We start from the raw sequence: 18670 nt of genomic DNA, 5'->3' as shown, positions 1-18670 counted from the left end.
CCAACAGAAGACCTACTGACTTCCCTTATTTTAACTTCCTATTAAGCTAAGATTCCCCCCTCCCCATAAAATTACCCCAGCCATGCACAAACCTCAGGTTTTCTTGGTCTCGCTGGAAATTACTCTCAGGGAAGCAGACCTGTCGCAAACCCGACTTCTCTAACTTTTAAACTGTAGGGTAGAACTAAATGCAGAGATAATTCTGCATGTGTAGGCTCTCTCTATCGTTCAGCAACAGCCTGTCCTCCTCCTCCTCCTCCGCCACCGCCACCGCCTCCTCCTCCCCGGAATCCCGAGCTAACCGCTCTACAGTCATAATCCCTGGAAATGGGAAATGGAAAATGCCCCTGGATACCCTTACCTTCCACTCCGAAAGCTGTCAGGCTATTTCTCTAAACCACTAGCACCACAGGCACACGTCCCAACAACAGTGATGGAGAGATTCCCCTTCTGTCGGATGCACCGTTTCCCATTTTCCCAGGCTCAGGTTCAAAACCAAGATTTAAAGGAGAGAAGAAGAAAGGGAGGAAAAAAAAAAGGCAGAGAGGAAACCCCAGCACGCGCAACGCTTTGGCTCCGGATCCACCAAATCCACCATGTGAAGGGAAGGAAAAAGCCCCAGACCAGAGAGACTGCGGGTGGGGATGGACCTGGCTGAACAGCGAAGATTTTTTTTTAACTTGAACTAAAGTCTAACCCAACAAACCGATCCGCGGAGATACCAGGCAAGCGATGAGCTGAGAGGAGACCTACAGGCTACTGCTGCCCTAACGCAGATGTGGTGGCGGGTTTGGGCTGTTGTTATTATTACGAATATACTTATTCTTATTCCTCTTTTCTCCCTGCTCCTCCTCCCCCCTCAGGTACTGATGGACGGACAGCGGCCGGGGGAAGAAATCCTTGGCTGGTGGTGTCGGCAAGCTGTTTGGCTGCTGAGTGAGGAGGGAGTACAGCGGGAGAGAGATAGTAAAGCTCTGCGCGTGTGTGCGTGTGTGTGTGTTAGGAAGAGAGCAAGTCAGTCAGCGTGTGAGAGAGAGTCTGTGTGTGTGCGCGCGCTCCCGTGTGCGCCTGTGCGCTCGGCTCCCCGGCCGGTGGGGTGTGCGCGCCCCGCAATCCCCCTCCAGCGCGCGGGGGGTGCGGTGCGGGCCCCGCTCTCCTTCTCCGCTGCGTGGGAGCGCGCGCGCTGCGCGCCCCGCTCTCCCGCTCCCGCCCGGGCGCTCGGCTCGGCTCGCCTCTCTCCTTCCTCTGTGTGAGTGTGTGTGTGTGTGTGTGTGAGAGAGAGAGCGAGACTCCCCTCTCGGCTCCAGCGACCGGGCCCGCGGTGCGTCTTGCACGTCACGGCTACTCAATACCAAGCACGTCCGAAAAACGTTATTTTCTGCGGCTGAGAGGTTTTTCCAGCCTCAGTTCCCACAGCTGGAGCTGGCTGCGACCGAGTGTAAGAGAAACTCACGGGCTGGGAGGGAGGCGAGGGGAGGAGGGAGTAAACCCAGCACTTGATCTCCTTCCTCTTGTTCTTTCTTTTAAAGCACAACCCCCCTGCCGCCCCCCGGAGCTGTCAATGTGCCACCGCGATGCAGATTAAGTGATATAGCGCTGCAAGGAAAACACATCTCCTCGCTTTCAAACTGCCGCCTGCCTCTGAGTGGAACAATAGCAATTTTCTCAGCGAGGCTGCAATTAACACCTTATTTGTTCATCGCCAGAGATAGGGCGCCGGTTGGGATCACATTAAATCGCTCAGCAGGGCGAGGGACTGTGGGAAGCGGCTATTTTCTCGTGATTTTTTTTGAAGTTCCATTTTAGCGCAGCTGGGTTGTGCTGGTGGCTGCGTTCATTGACGATGCCCGAGGGCCGCGGTAGGGGATGGCGGGCTGAGTGGGTGGGTATGCTGTCAAATGTCCGAACAGCCCCACCGTTAGCTGCCCCTTGCTTAGGCTCGAGTTTGCAAGGCAAGCGGCCAAATAGCACAACTGCTGGAGGGGTAGGGGGTCGTAATAAAGGAGAGTTGTGAGAATGGGGTTGTCTTCTGATCACCCAAAGAAACACCTGCTTTGTTGGTGTAGCTAAGTAGAGTTGAGTAAGCTGTTTCCCTCTCTCCTCCCCTTGTTTCTCTCCCGTTCTCCGTTGGTGAGCTGGGTTATCCTTTGGCTAGTGCTCCGGGGTGTCAGTGAGAGAAAGATGCCTTATATGCGACATCAGATGATAATAGGGGGGTTACATTTAAATAAGTTTTAATACCAATCCAGCCCCTAACTTGAATACTTGTTCTGTAGCTATCACACACCATTTACATTCTGCAAAGGGAACAAAGCATTTATCAGAACGGTGTGGTCCCGCTACATGTTACAATCCCACTCAGTTTGAAAGTGCATTTGAAAAATGCCTGGTTTTAGATGTACTCTCCGCCCCCTCCCCCGCCCATGGAAGGAACATGAACAGAAGTTTAAACTTCTGGCCACCATCCAAGCCAATCATTTCTTAACGCAAACAGGTTTTTCCCCCCTCACAAAAGGCTTGAATTCAAATAATATAGAAGTATACATACATGAATACTTTATACCATTCTTGTAAAAAAAATAAAGTGCAAGGTTTGCATGATCTACTCCTTGTATTTATATTTTTATGAATTTTTCCAAATACAGCAAATATACCAAAATAGCAGGTTTATCATCACACACAAAGTAAATAAAGACGGTAAGATAAAGGGAGGGGAGGGGAAGCGACATGTCTATTTTCAGGGTCTACATTAATCATAGACCTCAAAAAAGTCAGCCCAAATTGCTTTGAATTTTTCAGGCATTCCCTTTCTGCAGAATGCCAGTCATTAGTTACCTGCGCCGTCAGCCATATCGCTGAGCCATGCATCAATATTTGGTGGGGATAGATTTTTCCATTCTTGCAAGATTAGTTTTTTAGCGACCAAAGCTGCATGTTGGAACCATGCAGCCCTGCTATCAAGTTATCTCCAGGTATCAGGAACATATCCAAGAATGAAAATTAAGAATGAGGGCTCCAAATTAGCATCCAATATCAAATTGGTCCTTTGACCCACCTCCTACTAGACATTTTTGAATGATCTACTCCTATCAAATATAATACAAAGGAAATAAGGCTATTGCTGATTTAGGAATAATGATACGCCTCCACATACAGTTGCACTCCACATTGTCTGTGAATGATGACCATCATGCTGTTCTGAAATTCTTGAGGAATAGCTTGGTTTACTGTCATGATGACCGAAGCATAACAGTCACAGAGGTGCATGTATAATACGAGCATCTTAAATTCAATTTTTTCCTTATTTACATTAGATGTGGGACATGATAGGTCAAAAAAGCAAGCCACCCATAATGAAGCAGTTCATTCTCTACACTGCTTCCTGTGGCCTTTGCAAATTGCAGTTCCCTTGATTGTGGAGTGAGGTGTATTTATATAACACTATTTATAAATATGGAGTGGATAAGCCATTAGTCTCTAGCAAGCCCCTATATATTACAAGCCTTTAATTAATTTCCACAAATAAGTCACGTTTGAAAACCTCTGAGTGAATAATCAATAACGAACAACTAGTGAAGATTAAGGTCAAGTGAAGATATGGTCGAGATGGAGAGAAAACTGTGAGGAAAGCTCTTCCTCGATCTCCTGCATTCAATTCCAAAGTAAGTTAGAATGTTGCAGAAGTAACATCTAGGTTAACCTGAAGAACAGAAGTCTGGAATGGCAGTGCATAATATTATGTAGACTCTTTCTGGAGGTTTATGGTCAGGCTTGGGTGATCCAGGTATTAATTGCTGGAACATATTCTAAAGTATCATGTTGCACTCTTTGTTACTGCATAGATATCAATTAATCACATGTATATGCCTACCTGAAAAAACTGCTCGGAGTCACAAAACAAGACTTTCCTACATACATATATCTCAGATTAAATTAAACAGAAATTGGCTAATTGAAACCACAAGGCTTGACAAAATAAAGGTGAAGATCAGGATATGTTTGGTACTGCAAACTTTTCTCTCTGTGTTAAAAAAAATAGAGTCTCATTAAGCAACCACAGTCTGATCTTCTATTATTAAAGCTTTTAAGATTGCACCTGGAAAGGTGTGATTTTGAGTGCTAAAGTACAGAAACAGAAGTGAATGCAAGACACGGCTGTGCATTTGTAGATTGAGCATCTACATATTATCAAGAACAATACTAATTTACCTGGATACCTTCCATCATATATTTGAGGAATGAGATGCTAGCTGCAATATCACTTTTTTTTAAACAGATTTGCTGTCAACTTTCCCAGACACATATGGTCCCACGTATATTACAGACAATATAGTTTATAAAAATTTTGCTAAAAAGGTTTTATGTGTCACAGTCATACTCTAGTATGGATGACCACACTGCACCGTAAGCAGGGGAACATTGTTCAGGCTTGCCAGAGGAAGGGTACCAGTGCTTTACGGGGGGGCGGGGAGGGGGAGCAGGGGGAAGGGAAGGAGGTCAGAAACTGCTTCAAAAAGAGAGCTGGGGGTCACCGTGGCAATGCTGACTATTCCTCTAGGAATGTAAGGGCAGAAGAGTTAAAAGGGGCACACCCAGGTGTTAGAACAGTGGTGGGAAAGCTGCAGCCCATGGGCCGCATGCAGCCTATCAGGGTAATCTGCTGTCAGGCCATGAGACAGTTTGTTTATATTGACCATCTGGAGTGGATGCGCTTTTTCCAGCAGGTGTCCGCCTTCCTCGACTCTTTGGATCCTCTCCAGTGCCTGGTTCTGGGCGGGGATTTTAACACCACCCTTGAAACTGCTTGGGGACTGAGCAGTGCCCAGCCACCATGGACATCCTCCGGGAGATTGTTGACCATCACTCCCTGGTGGATGTCTGGCGCGATCACCACCTGGATGCTGTGTCAATGTTCACCTATGTCTGGGTGGAGGCTCATCGGTCATGCCACTCCCGGTTGGACTGCATCTACTTATCTCGCCATCATCTTTCACAGGCCCAGTCCTCCGGCATCTGGCCAGCCCCATTCTCGGATCACCATTTGGTGACCATGACGGCCTCTCTCACCTCAGAGAGGCTGGGGCTGGCCTACTGGCACTTTAATAACAGCTTGCTGGAGGACGTGGGTTTTGTGGCATCCTTCCGGGAGATCTGGCTGGCCTGGCGAGGGCAGAGGTGCACCTTTCCCTCTGCTCAGCAGTAGTGGGATGTGGAGAAGCTATGTGCCCAGATCTTCTGCCGTGACTACACCCGGGGTGCCAGCTGGCAGAGGGATGTGGAGATAGAGCTGTTGGAGTGGGAGGTCTTGGAGCTGGAGAGGCATCTGGCTGTCAGCACCAGGGATCCATCTCTCTACAGAGTGTGCCGGGAGAAGCGGGAGGAACTCCGGGTCCTCGAGGACCATCGAGCCCAGGGTTCATTCATTTGATCCTGCATCTGCCTGCTTTGAGAGATGGATTGTGGCTCTCGCTTTGTCTACGTCCTGGAGAAAAAGAGGGGGGCTAAGAAGCATGTCACCTGGCTTTTGGCAGATCCAGAGGAGATGCATGGAAAGACCAGGGCTTTCTAAGCCAGCCTCTTCTCCCCGGATCCGGCCAATGTCTGTAAAGTGCTCTGGAACGAACTCTTGATGGTCAGCACGGGTGACCAAGACTGGCTAGAGCTACCTCGCACTCTGGTCAAGTTCTTGGAAGCCCTCCATCTCATGCCCACTAATAAATCTCTGGGAATGGATGGGCTGACCATGGAGTTCTACCGCATGTTCTGGGACTTCCTGGGCAGGATGTCTGAGCTGCTGCGGAGGTGGACGGGACTGTTCCCGTGCCTCTCCCTGTGGAGGAGACCACTGGTGCTCAACCAGCTAGTCCTGGCCATGCTCTGGCACCAGCTCAACACTCTGATCCCAACCCTGGGTTTCCTGGCAGATATCCAGAAGCTGGTTCTGGAGTTCTTTTGGCCAGGACTGTACTTGGTCTCTGTGGGGATTCTGCATCTCCCCCTGAAGGAGGGAGGACATGGCATGACATGCTTGCACACTCAGGTCCATGTCTTCCACCTCTGGGCCCTGCGGAGACTCCTCTATAGTTCAAGAAGTCCGGCTTAGAGCATGTTGGTGCACACCTTCCTGCGCCGCTTCTGAGGGCTCTGATATGCTCCTTTATTGCTCTCCGAGGGATCTTCTGCGAGACCTCTCTGGGCTGCCAGTCTTCTACCAGGACCTCCTCCTGACGAGGAAGCTGGTCTGTGGTGACCACCGAGGGGCAGACCAGGTCTGTGGCGGCCACCGAGGGGCGGATCTCTTCACGGAGCCCCTGCTACACAATCCCCAAATCTATGTGCAGGTGTTGGAGTCCCCCTTGGTGTGCCAGAGGTTGGTCCTGGGGAAGTCACCAGAATCGGAGACCTCCTGGACTACGACTGGGGAGACTGGTTGGATTCCTTGATGCTCACTCAGCTCATGGGAGTCTCCACCTTTCATAGTCCCCGGTGCGTACTTCAGGAGGTGAGGGCAGCTTTACTGCTGACTACTTGGATTTACCTTGACTGGGTCCTGCGGGATGGTATTCCCTGCTCACCCTGCATCCCAGGCCCTCCAGACATTTTTACTGGCCTCTGCTCCATGACCCGGCCATCCTACCTGTACACCGCAAGCCAGCTGTACAACTTGCAGCCAGTTCACTTCTGGACCGTGCCGAGGAACCATCTGTACAAGCTCAAGCTCCACTCCCTTCATTTCCTCATTCTCGTGTCCCGCCCCGATACGAAGCGGTGGAACCTATTACCACCTCTTGGGCGAGGAACCCAGGAGAGCCAGCCTATACTCTACCTTGGTCCCATGGCCCACCGGGGATATCAGTTGGCGGCTCCTCCATGGAGCCGTGAGCATGGGCATGTACTTGGCATGGTTCACCCCTGTCCCTGATGCCTGTCCCTTTTTGCAGGACCTCCTTGTCAACCTCCTCCTTGTGCTGGCCAAAGTGGCCATCTATAAGTCCAGGGAGAGGAAGTTGGCTGAGGGGGTTTCCTGCAACCATGGAGCATATTTCCGATCCTCCCTCCATTCATGCATCTGGGCAGAGTTCCTCTGGGCAGTGTCCGCTGGCTCCCTTGACACCTTTGAGGAGCAGTGGGCGCTGTCCGGGGTTCTCTGCTCGGTGTCCCATTCTGGATCCTTATTTTTGGCCCTTTGACCCTAACACCCCCCTTGTTATTTTTTCCATTGTTCCCCATAACTACTTGAGTTACTGGGCCTTGTGGAACCTCCCCAAAGGCTGGGAAAGGGTCTTTTAGCAGTGGCTTGCACCCACCCACTTACTGGAACCCAATATTAGCACTCTCCTGTAGCCGTCTGGCCTGTCCCCATCACACCATCAACACTTTCACACATGGCACTAGAACAACCATCACCACATTCAAGTACTGGTCTAGAAACCTTGTCAACTTGTTTTCTCCCAGTTCCAAACAGGACGGTCTTCCAGATTACAAATGCTAAGGCAGTATTTATTGCAATTATACAATGGTCTAGTATTTTTGTGAGTGTTATAAGAGTGATTACTATAATCCTGCATCTTCATACATATTTATTTGCAAACATTTAAAGGTGAATTATATTACTGAAGAATAATACTGAATGCCTCCAACAGCCAGGCCAATAGGCAATGCAATACCCTGTTGATGAGCTATATAAGAACCTAGATACAGGAGCCAGAGATAAGAAAAATAGATAGATTTAGCAACTTATAATTAATTACTATCCCAAACCTCTGGCTCTGCTGATTCTCACTATTAGTCAGGATGGGCAGGGATGCAAAACCATGCTCTGAAGTGTCCCTAACCTCTGTTTGCCAGAAGCTGGGAATGGGCAACATGGAATGGATCACTTGATGATTACCTGTTCTGTTCACTCCCTCTGAAGCACCTGACATTGATCACTGTCAGAAGACAAGATACTGAGTAGATGGACCACTGGTCTGACCCAGTATGGCCGTTCTTATTTTCACTTAGTTATGTCACCCAGTATACACAATGATGGAAGTATACAAGAGCACACAGCCAGCCTATTGGGAGGAGGTAAGTGCTAATTTTTCTTAGCCAGTTTGTTCCAGTAGTGGTGGTACTGACATTTTCCCCTTTGCACTCTATGCTACTCTGCATACATGGCCACGCACAGATATGCATGACTCTTAAATTCCCCGTTATGTGTGGATTTCCTTACTTCACAGGGTGAATTCCACTGAATAATACTGAGTCCTTATAAAAGCTGGGCAGGGGAAATTTTAAACATTATTTGAGTTATTCTGAACTAAAGGAGTTTTGAATTCAGTTATTTTAACTTTAACAGAAGGTATTGGACATATTATGAATATCAGCAAATTAAATAAAATAGTAGGTGCCTGAATAAGTTGATAGCAAACACTGAAGAGGAAATTATTTTGAGGCATCATATGTCATCTTGTCCAGTGTTTTGTTAGCTGTTCAGGAAATACTCCCCTTCCCATTTAAGTTGACCTGTTTAGACTAGAGCACTTCTAGGTTATTTCTCTCTTTCTAATCAAGGGAGGGGTACGGATTTAAAAAATAATGGGTTATACTGTGCCAGCCTCATTTTCAATATCTTTTGAAACAGGAGGCTGTCTGGTGGCATTTGAAATATGTCACAGGAGTGCTCTGTATCTGCATATTTATAAATAGTTAACAGATAAAGTGTCAGCAGATGGCACTCAAGAATATGTAGCATAGCTCCAGCATAAGGCTGGGTGAAAGTTTTTCTTCCAAACTTTTTTGTTCCAAAGGATAATCAGGTTTTTGATTAAATAAAAACTTTCACAGACAGTATCTGTTTTCCTCAAGAAAAATGGATTGTTCACAGGAAAATCAAACCCCCCAAAATTGTCATCCAGAATCTGTTCTTTTTGCTTTGGGAAATTTTCAGCTGAAAAAATTGAGGAGTTTTTTAATGAAAAGTTAAAGTTTTCAGCTGAAAATTTCAGGGAAAATTATTTTTTTTGTTTATGTCAAAATTTTCATGCAAATCCCTCCCTTCACTTTCTGACCACCTCTATTCCTGGATTTTGTAGGACCAGTTAAACTTGTGCCCTCCAGATGGCTTGCAGCTTGTTACTTAGGCCTGGTCTACACTAGGGTGGGGGGTCGAACTAAGGTACGCGACTTCAGCTACGCGAATAGCGTAGCTGAAGTCGAACTACCTTAGTTCGAACTTCTTACCTGTCCAGATGCCGCGGGATCGAAGTCCGCGGCTCCCCCGTCGACTCCGCCACTACCGTTCGCGGTGGTGGAGTTCCAGAGTCGACAGGAGCGCGTTCGGAGTTCGAACTATCGCGTCTAGATTAGACGCGATAGTTTGAACTCCGAGAAGTCGAACGCTACCCGTCGACCCGGCCGTAAGTATGGATGTACCCCTAGAGTGCTGTTAAGCTCTGCTATTCTAGATGATATACTCTAGGTCAGTCACAAGTTGTTGGGCTAGATGCAGGAATCACTGGATGAAGTTCAAGGGCCTAAGTAATGCAGGAAGTCACACTAGGAACATAGACATTGTCATGCTGAAACAGACCCAACGTCCATCTAGTCCACTATCCTATTTCTAACCGAGGAAGGTGCAAAGAAACCCCATAATAGGCAGATGTGGGCTAATCTGGCCACCATGAATTTCTCATACTAATCCCTAATAGAGATTGTTTTAAATCCTGAACATGAGGTTTCATCTCTCTTCCAATACTCTTTTAGGTAGCATTAACTATTATAACACTGGATAGTCTTATAATCCATATAACCATACAATCTCTCTGAATCTTAATATGGTTTGCCCTCAATGACATTCTGTGGCAATGAGTCTCAAAATCTAATTACACATTGTGTGAAAAAGTACTTCCTATTACCATTTTTTAATTTTACACCTTTCAATTTAATTGACTGTCCCCTTTTTCTTGTGTTATGAGACATGGAAGAAAACAGAAGCTCCTGATCTACCTTCTCCAATCCATTCATTATTTTGTATATTCATATCATGTTCCCTTTTATTTGTTTCCTTTGGAAAATAATCCCAGTTTTTCAATCTTTCTCCATATCAGTGTTATCCCTTGCCCTCAAGTCATTCTTATTGCCCTTCTCTGCATCACCTCTAATTCTGCAATGTTCTTGTAGAGATGGGATGACCAGTACTGTGCACAGTATTCCAGATAAAACTGCTATTGAGTCATCTACTATAATGGCATTATAGTTTCTCTGTATTATTCTCCATCCTATTCCTTATGGATCCTAATATCTTGTTTGTTTTTTTTAAATGCATCTACGCATTAAGCAGAGGTCTCCAGTGAGCTTTGCTTTATTAGCCTCTTGTGAACGACTTTGTCAAAGACCTTTTCACAATCTAAATAAATTATGTAAACTGGTTCTCCTTATCCAATATTTTATCGACATGTTCAAAAAATTCTAATAGATTAGTGACACGTGACTTTGCTTTTCAGAAACCTATGATATCATGATTTTCCAAATAATTTAAAAATAGAAAAATAAAACATCATTTCAATCAATTTGCCAGATGTAAGGCATACTGATCTGTAAATCCTGGATCACCCTCAGAGACTTTATTACATATAGGTATAACATTTGCTAGCCTCTAATCCTCCAGTATAGTAGCTGATTTTAACCAGAGATTGCATAGCTCAGCCACTTCATACTTGAACTCAGTCAGAATTTTTGGATATATGCCTGTAATGGGGCAGCTTCCCCTCACTGGCAGAAAAGGAGTTAAAAACAGCCCTACGTAGGCTGCACTAGAGGCATCCAATTAAAAAGGGGCTGAGAGGATTAGTCAGCCATCGCCCAACGGGCCCATATAAGAAGGGCTGCAGGCAGAGCAGAGTTCAGTAGCTGACTGAAACTTGAGGGGAGAAGATCAGGTATCTCCTTAACATTTTGTTCAGTGAGGACTGATGCAAAGGAATCATATAGCTTCTTAGCAATGTCCTTATCTTCTACAATTGCTCCCTTTCTTCCCTTGTGACCTAGAAGACCCACTGATTCTTTTTCAAGGTTTCCTGCTTCTGATATACTTAAAGAATTTAAGAACATAAGCACATAAGAATGGCCATACTGAGTCAGATCAATGGCCCATCTAGCCACAGGTGCCGGCTTCCAATTTTCCCCAGGGGTGCTGAACCCCTTCTCAGTCCCAGGCCCTGCCCCCACTCCACCCCTTCTTCAACCCCCCACCTTGCCCTGCCTCTTCCTCACTCCACCCCTGCCCTGCTTCTTCCCCACATCTTTAAACTCCCAACCCATGTCCCATCCCCATTCTTCCTCCTCCCACCCAGCGCCTCCTGCATGCCACGGAACAACTGATGCATGGTACTGGGAGGGAGAGGGAGGAATTGATTGGTAGGGCTGCTGGTGGATGGGAGGCATTGTGGGTTAGGGGGGAGCTTGGCTTCCAGTGGGTGCTAAGCACCTGCTAATTTTTTTCCATGGGTGCTCCAGCCCTAGAGCACCCACAGAGTCAGCACCTATGCCTCTAGCCTAGTATCCTACTTTCCTCCCATAGCCAATGCCAGATGATTTATAATAGGGCAGTTACTGAGTGATCCATCTCCTGTCATCCAGTCCGAGCTTCAGACAGTAAAAGATGTAGGGACACCCAGAGCATGGGGTTGCATCCTTGACCATCTTGGTTAATAGCCATTGATGGACCTATCCTCCATGAATGTGTTCAATTAGTTTTTGAACCCAATTAGGCTTTAGGACTTCACAGACTCTCCTGGCAATGAGTTCGACAGGTTGGTGGTGTTTTCTTCTTTGTTCTTATGCTGTTAATTATTCAAAAATCCCTTTTAGCCCTCTGAATTTCCCTCTTACATATTGTCTGCTGTAATTTATGCTCATTTTTACTGGTTTCCTTAGGGTTGGATTTCCAGATTTTTAAAGATCCCTGTTTGACTCTCAAATCATATTAATTTGCTTCTTGCCTTTCTGATTTCTGTTTTTTGTTCAGAGGTACATGCGCTTTCTGAGACTATTCTTTTTTTCTTAAGCAGCATCCATGCCGCATCTAAAGATTTTACTTCCTTTATTTTTGGCTTTAGAGCCTTTGTGACCAGTCTCCTCATTTTTTGAAATATATTTTTCTAAAGTTTAATGCCATTATGTCAATTTTTGGTACCTTACCTCCTGCTAGGATGCTGAACCTAATTATGTTATGGTCACTATTACTTAGAGGCTCAGCTACTGTTAAAACTTGAATTAACTCCTGTTTGTTATTATTAAGCTCAGAATTGTCTCTCCTTTTGTGTATTCTGGAACTCACTATCCCAAGAAGCAATTATTTAAAGTTTTGAGAAAATGCTTCTCTAAATGCTGTCCTGTTGTGCCATTTGACCAGTTTATATGCAAGTAGTTCAAGTCTCCTGTTATCAGCATTTTGTTACATTTTGCTGCCTCTTTCTTCTCTCTCAACATTGTGTGCTCAAGATCCATAGGCCAGTAGGATAGCCCTAGTAAATATATTTACATTCTTACAGCTTGGGATTTATATTTACAGATTCAACTGTGTGGTCATCTCTGCTCAGAAATTTAATCTCACTAGATTCTGTGTAATCTTTTACATACAGTGCTATTCCCATACATGTTTGGCTTAGCCTTTCTGTTCGATATAGTTTATAACTAGGTATCCCCTTATCTCACTGATTTTTATCATTTCCGTAATGCCTACTATATCAATATCCTGTTACACTGAAAGTCATTCTATTTCATCTATTTATGATTTTAAGTTTCTTGAAATTGTATATAAACATTTATAGTTATTTTTGACCAAGTGCCTATTTTTATTTACCTCCTTAATATGACATCTGTGCTGATTTCATGGATATTTCCCCTCTGATCTTTTCCTTTTTCTGTAATTCATTTGTGTTTTGCATCATATTGTTCATTGGATGCTCGAATACCTTTGTATGACTGACATCCTTAAGAAATATCTCTTTCTGTCCTGTGTTCCTTGGTTCCTGTCTATTAGATGATCATAAAGATCCCTTCTGGCCTAAAAATCTTAGTTTTCTCAGTTGACCATTTAAGCTATTGTATCAAGGTGTCTAAAAATGTGCATAGTGAACTGGTGATAAATTATTCTCCAGTAATGAGATCCCAACTAGCTACTGTCTTCATGCTAGCATAGATCTGCAGATGGACAGTTTGCAGTTATTAGACGTAGGCTGTGCCTTAAACCTTACCGAATTAATTGAAGAACATTTATTCACAGATAGACAATAAAAGCAAGCCACTATTTTCATGTTAATTATCTAAATGCATCAAAATCCTCTTTATAATAGGAGGGCTAATTTAAACAAAAAGGCCCTTTCATCTGATATTAATCTACTCTTAAATCTTGCCCAGCTATTAATCAAATTGAACAATAATAAATCCAAAAATACCCAACCTGTTTTAGTTTGGCTCACCTCAACAAATGACGAGACAATCCGAGTTAATTCTGAATCAGTGCTTAAATCCCTTCATTTTGGCTATGTACTGTGGAAGGCTGATGAGTGAGTGATTTTATGCCCTGTGGGTGTCACTGAGATTTCTAATCACGAAGGGGAATATTAAAAATAAAGTCTCAGATTGCTGTTTTTCTTATATTAGTGAAAGTGAGGGACTAATAACATTGGTCTCATCCTTAAGGTATATTTTAATACAACTAAATATAAATGTACTAGGAACAAATGTATAGGAACAAAGACTCTAGCCATACTTACAGGATGGAGGACTCTGAAAAAGACTTTAGGGGCATGGTGGATAATCAGCTGTCCATGAGCTCCTACTGCAACGATGTGGCCAAAAGGGCTAATGCGAACCTTGGACACATAAACAGGGGAATCTTAAGTAGGGTAGAGAGGTTATTTTATCTCTGTATTTGACACTGATGCAACCACGCTGGAATACTATGTCCAGTTCTGGTGTCCACAATTCAAGAAGGATATTGATGAATTAGAGGGTTCAGACAAGAGCCACGGGGCTGATTAAAGATTCCTTATAGTATTAGACTCAAGGAGCATAATCTACTTAGCTTAATAAAGACAAGGCTAAGGGGTGACTTGATTACAGTCTGTAAGTACCTACATGGGGAACAAATATTTAATAATAGGCTCTTCAGCCTAGCAGAGAGAGGTACAACACACACACACACATGAGAGGGAAAAATTGTAACACAATCCAATGTCTGGAAGTTGAAGCTAGATAAATTCAGACTGGAAATAAGGTGTAAATTTTTTTAACAATGAGGGTAATTAGCCTTTGGAACAATTTATCAAAAGTTGTGGTGGATTCTAAATCACAGGCAATTTTTAAATCAAGATTGGATTTTTTTTCTAAAAATTATGCTCTAGGATTATTTGGGGGAAATGCTGTGGCCTGTGTAATACAAGAGATCCATTTAGGGGGTCACATTGGTCCCTACTGGCCTTGGAATCTATGAAAATTGCCTTAATGCTTGGCTGGCTTAGCTAACAAAAATGATGATCACTACTGTTCCCACAAAGATAAGTGCTTAAGGTGACGTAGGCTCAGATCCTCAGTAGTATTTATGTTCTGGATCACAGAGGTGCAATATCAACTCCTCTGCTGAGGGAACTGGGTGGCCAAAACGTGATGTGTTTTTGGGAGTTCCTGAACCTGCCAGTTCCTATTAAGAGTCCCTTGGGGGCCTACTGGCAGCAGATACAAATTGGAGCAGCCTTCAGGTAATTCTAGTGTGCTAGGGCCAGCCCAGTGCAAAGTGGCCCCAGAATCTGCAGAATACTTTCCTCATCCAGAGCTGAAGTTATTAAACAGCACCAACCTACACACTAATGGCTCACTTACTAATTGTCTCTATGGTAATTAAATAAATGTTTCATTCATATTAAAAAAAATCTGATGAGACGGTATTGTGATCTAAAAGGCATCGTGCAAGCTTCCCACGTAGAACTCTGTCATTGGGTCTCAATATAATAGTAACCGCCAATATCCCTGATCATTCAATTCTGGATTTTTTTCTGCTTGGAGAGCATACATCAGGACAAATGTTTAGTAATTTCATAGAGGAGACATAAGTCCACAAGACTTTAGGATCACCAATGTGCAGGGGCGGCTCCAGGCCCCAGCACGCCAAGCGCGTGCTTGGGGCGGCATGCCACGGGGGGCGCTCTGCCGGTTGCCGGGAGGGCGGCAGGCGGCTCCGGTGGACCTCCCGCAGGCATGCCTGCGGAGGGTCCGCTGGTCCCGCGGCTTCAGTGGAGCATCCGCAGGCACGCCTGCGGGAGGTCCACCAGAGCCGCGGGACCAGCGACTGGCAGAGCGCCCCCCGTGGCATGTTGCCGTGCTTGGGGCAGCGAAATGGCTAGAGCCGCCCCTGCCAATGTGATTAAACACCTCCTGCCAGATACCCACCAGGCTGCAGTTAGGGGATTCTAAACACTGAATCCCACATGGCCTTAGCTTCCCGGGGCTGGGCAGTTTAGGCACTGTGCCTGGCCTTGTGCCTCTAGGCATACATTGTGGGTACAGACCTCATGTCTAACACACCTCTTGGGTGGGGGGATCCCTCAGTCCAATTGCTTTGGCCCTGAAACTATCATAGTCTTCCCCAGTCTTCCCCAGCAGTTCTTGCACATTCCCCAGAATAGCATAGAAGGAGTACACAATAGTGAAAGCCAAGAGGCAGACTTTGCACAGGATTCTAAAACACCGTTGCTGCTTACTTAGATAGCATGAGACATACAAATATACAAAATAATGGTAACATTGATACGCATTTCCCTGCCTTAGTTTTCTCACCTCTCTGGAGAGATCTTTGGATGTAAACCGGAGTCCTCTAAGGAATCCGGGATCCTTCCTTTTCCCTTTGCCCTCATCCACATGGCTTCTTGTTCAGAACATGGGATCCCTTGTCATCTTTGTCATTATCTTCTTCCTCCTTCGGCTTCTCCTCTCTAAAATGTCTGCTGAGAGATTCTGTCTTTAATAACTTCCAGTCCTCTCTGTCAGGGGACTTACTGATCAGCCTGAGAATGTGACCACAGACCCCCACAGATGACTTTGCTGCAATGAAACTATGCAGACTGGAATTCATTTTAGTTTTAGCTTCTAAACCTTTGTTGATAGAGTCCTGAAATAACTCATAATTATTTTATCGGGATCGATGTCAGGCTAACAATTCTATAGTTCCCTGGCTCATCCTTTTTCCCTTTTAAAATATTGGAACTTCATTGGTAGCCATCCAATCCTTTGGAAATTTCCAAGTTTTCCAAGATTTGTTAAAAATTAACATTAGTGGTTCAGAGAGCATCTCAGCTAGTTCCTTTAACACTCCTGGGTGCAAGTTATCAGGGCCAGTTGATTTGAAAATGTTTAATTTTACCACATGCTGCCTCACAGCTTGGCTTGTTACACCTACATCCTTGCAGACATTTCTTCTCATCCTCCTACTTCCAGTGCTCATCAAACTTTTCATTTTGTATTGTTGCTTCCTTCTCTCACTCTTGGCTTGAAACTTTCTGCTATGCTGCCTCATGCCTGAGACATTGTCCCTATCCTTATCTACTAGGTGCTATTTTCCAACCATTGATTACTTCTTAAATCTCACCTCCACAAGCACTCTTTCCTGTCTACTTGTCTTCATTTATATGACCCATACTTTCCCTCTCCAGAAGTGCTGACCACCAACTTGTCTTGTGATGTCTCTTTTTATCTGTAAGCCCTTTGTAAATAGGGGCATGTCTTGTTTCAGTTTGGCATGTTCAATTTTTGCCATCCTAAAATAAAATTAAAAAACATATTAATGAGATAAACTAAAATTCTGCACTCAATATATGTCCATGGTTGGAAGTGCCGGTCTGAAGTCAGAATCAGGCTCAGTACTCACACAATAAACTGTATTGGCTGCAAAGGTCTAGCCTCTTAACCATATATTTTATTATGGGTGATAATTTTGAAACTATGAATTTGATTGGGTAGACGGTAGAAACTTTGAAATAAATCCCTATTTAGGCCCTTTTAAATTTTTTGTTTTTGACACAGTGGTTGGCATTGACTCATTGTTTTGTTTGCACCTTAGTTCGTTGACTTTGAATTTCAAGGTTTTTCTTGAGTCACATCTTCATTATTTAAAACTCATTTGAGAATGCAATGTTAATATAATACTTTATGTAGGGGATTAAAAAATTAGAATATAGGTGGGTTATGTAAATGCAATATCCTTAATAAGCCTTAATTACCAGCTTGATCTTTTTGCATTAAACTGATACCTCTGTGATTTTAATATGGTAATAATATTACCAATAAAAATTATCACATATATTTTCTATTACAACTTGGTGTGTATTAAAATCCATGAAAATGGATAAAGCCAATTATTACAGTACAAGGCCATTTAATATAACACATATGGTGCCATAATGCAGAAGTCATAACTTGCCACAATAAACTTCAGTTATTTCACTTTTAAAATATTTTGTTTTAATATCATCCAGTTGAATGCGTTTGTTTTGTCATATTTTTGGAGCAAAACATTTTTCACATTGCTGTCTTAATCTGTCATTTGGTCATTTATACCAGTGGCTCTCAACCTTTCCAGACTATCGTACTCTTTCAGGAGTTTCACCTCACTTAAAAACTACTTGCTTACAAAATCAGACATAAAAATACAAAAGTGTCACAGCACACTAGTACTGAAAAATTGCTGACTTTCTCTTCTTTGACATATAATTATAAAATAAATCAATTGGAATATAAATATTGTACTTACATTGTAGTGTATAGAGCAGTACAAACAATTCATTGTCTGTATGAAATTTTAGTCCGCACGGACTTCGCTAGTGCTTTTTGTGTAGCCTGTTGTAAAAGTAGGCAAATATCTAAATGAGTTGATGTATCTCTTTGAAGACCTCTGTGTACCCTCAGTTGAGAACCACTGATTAATACCAACTGCCCGTTTGATTTTCATTCTACTCGGTTGACAGTAAAGTAAAAATAAGAGCGAGAGCAAAATCTGAGATAGTCTTTGAAACTGGGGTATGCAAAATCTTATGGAATATGCCCATCTTTTCAGTGTTCCCAGTCAAACCGAAAGAGGATACCAACCCAGGGGAAGAGGATGTGGTGGTTGGTTTTAGGGTAGATCAGGATGATTTCATTAAGGGAAGAATGACAGGACTTCCCTGCTCTCCTGCTAAGTCCTGCAAAGGCAGTCGGAAATTGAAAACTGAAAATTACCCATTCAGGCCACATCATGGAATTAGCAGACAATTGTACCTCGCTGTTTGATTTGCCACCTGCTGTGTGACTACACTATAGCAGTAGAAAAGTAAATTGTCAACTATTGGATACATAGAGATTTCTGCACTGCAGGACTCACAAGGGAGGAAGCCACAGGTCCAGCTATACAGACATACAAGTAAAGTACTATAGTGCACATTCCGACAGCAGTCAGAAAAAAGATCATTTAGAACATTTGCAGTTTATTACAGAAGAAAAAGCCTTTTAAAAAATAGCTATGCACAATTAGTGCCTGTGAAAAATGCTAGCATAACAGTCCTGGAGATTGAAATCCCCTACTTCAGGACCATACTGTTCACTGTTCCTTGTTCACATGCAGCAGAACATTACTCTGCTGGTAGCCCCACTG

The 18670-nt window shown here is 44.0% G+C and overlaps 1 protein-coding gene across 1 annotated transcript in view; it reads right to left on the bottom strand.

The window, feature by feature from the left end:
* The window catches only part of ADGRB3 (adhesion G protein-coupled receptor B3), a 646981-nt gene extending 646202 nt beyond the window's left edge, over window positions 1-779 (bottom strand). Inside the window, exon 1 of the mRNA XM_045011262.1 lies at window positions 362-779. The gene's annotated coding sequence lies outside the window, so the exon portion shown is untranslated. The remainder of the gene's footprint in view (window positions 1-361) is intronic.
* Window positions 780-18670: the final 17891 nt, after the last annotated feature.

Source organism: Mauremys mutica, chromosome 3, assembly GCF_020497125.1.
Source record: "Mauremys mutica isolate MM-2020 ecotype Southern chromosome 3, ASM2049712v1, whole genome shotgun sequence".
Classification (NCBI taxonomy): Eukaryota; Metazoa; Chordata; order Testudines; family Geoemydidae; genus Mauremys; species Mauremys mutica.
The sequence above is the reverse complement of the archived record's forward strand: the minus strand, read 5'-3'. Positions and strand labels throughout refer to the sequence as shown.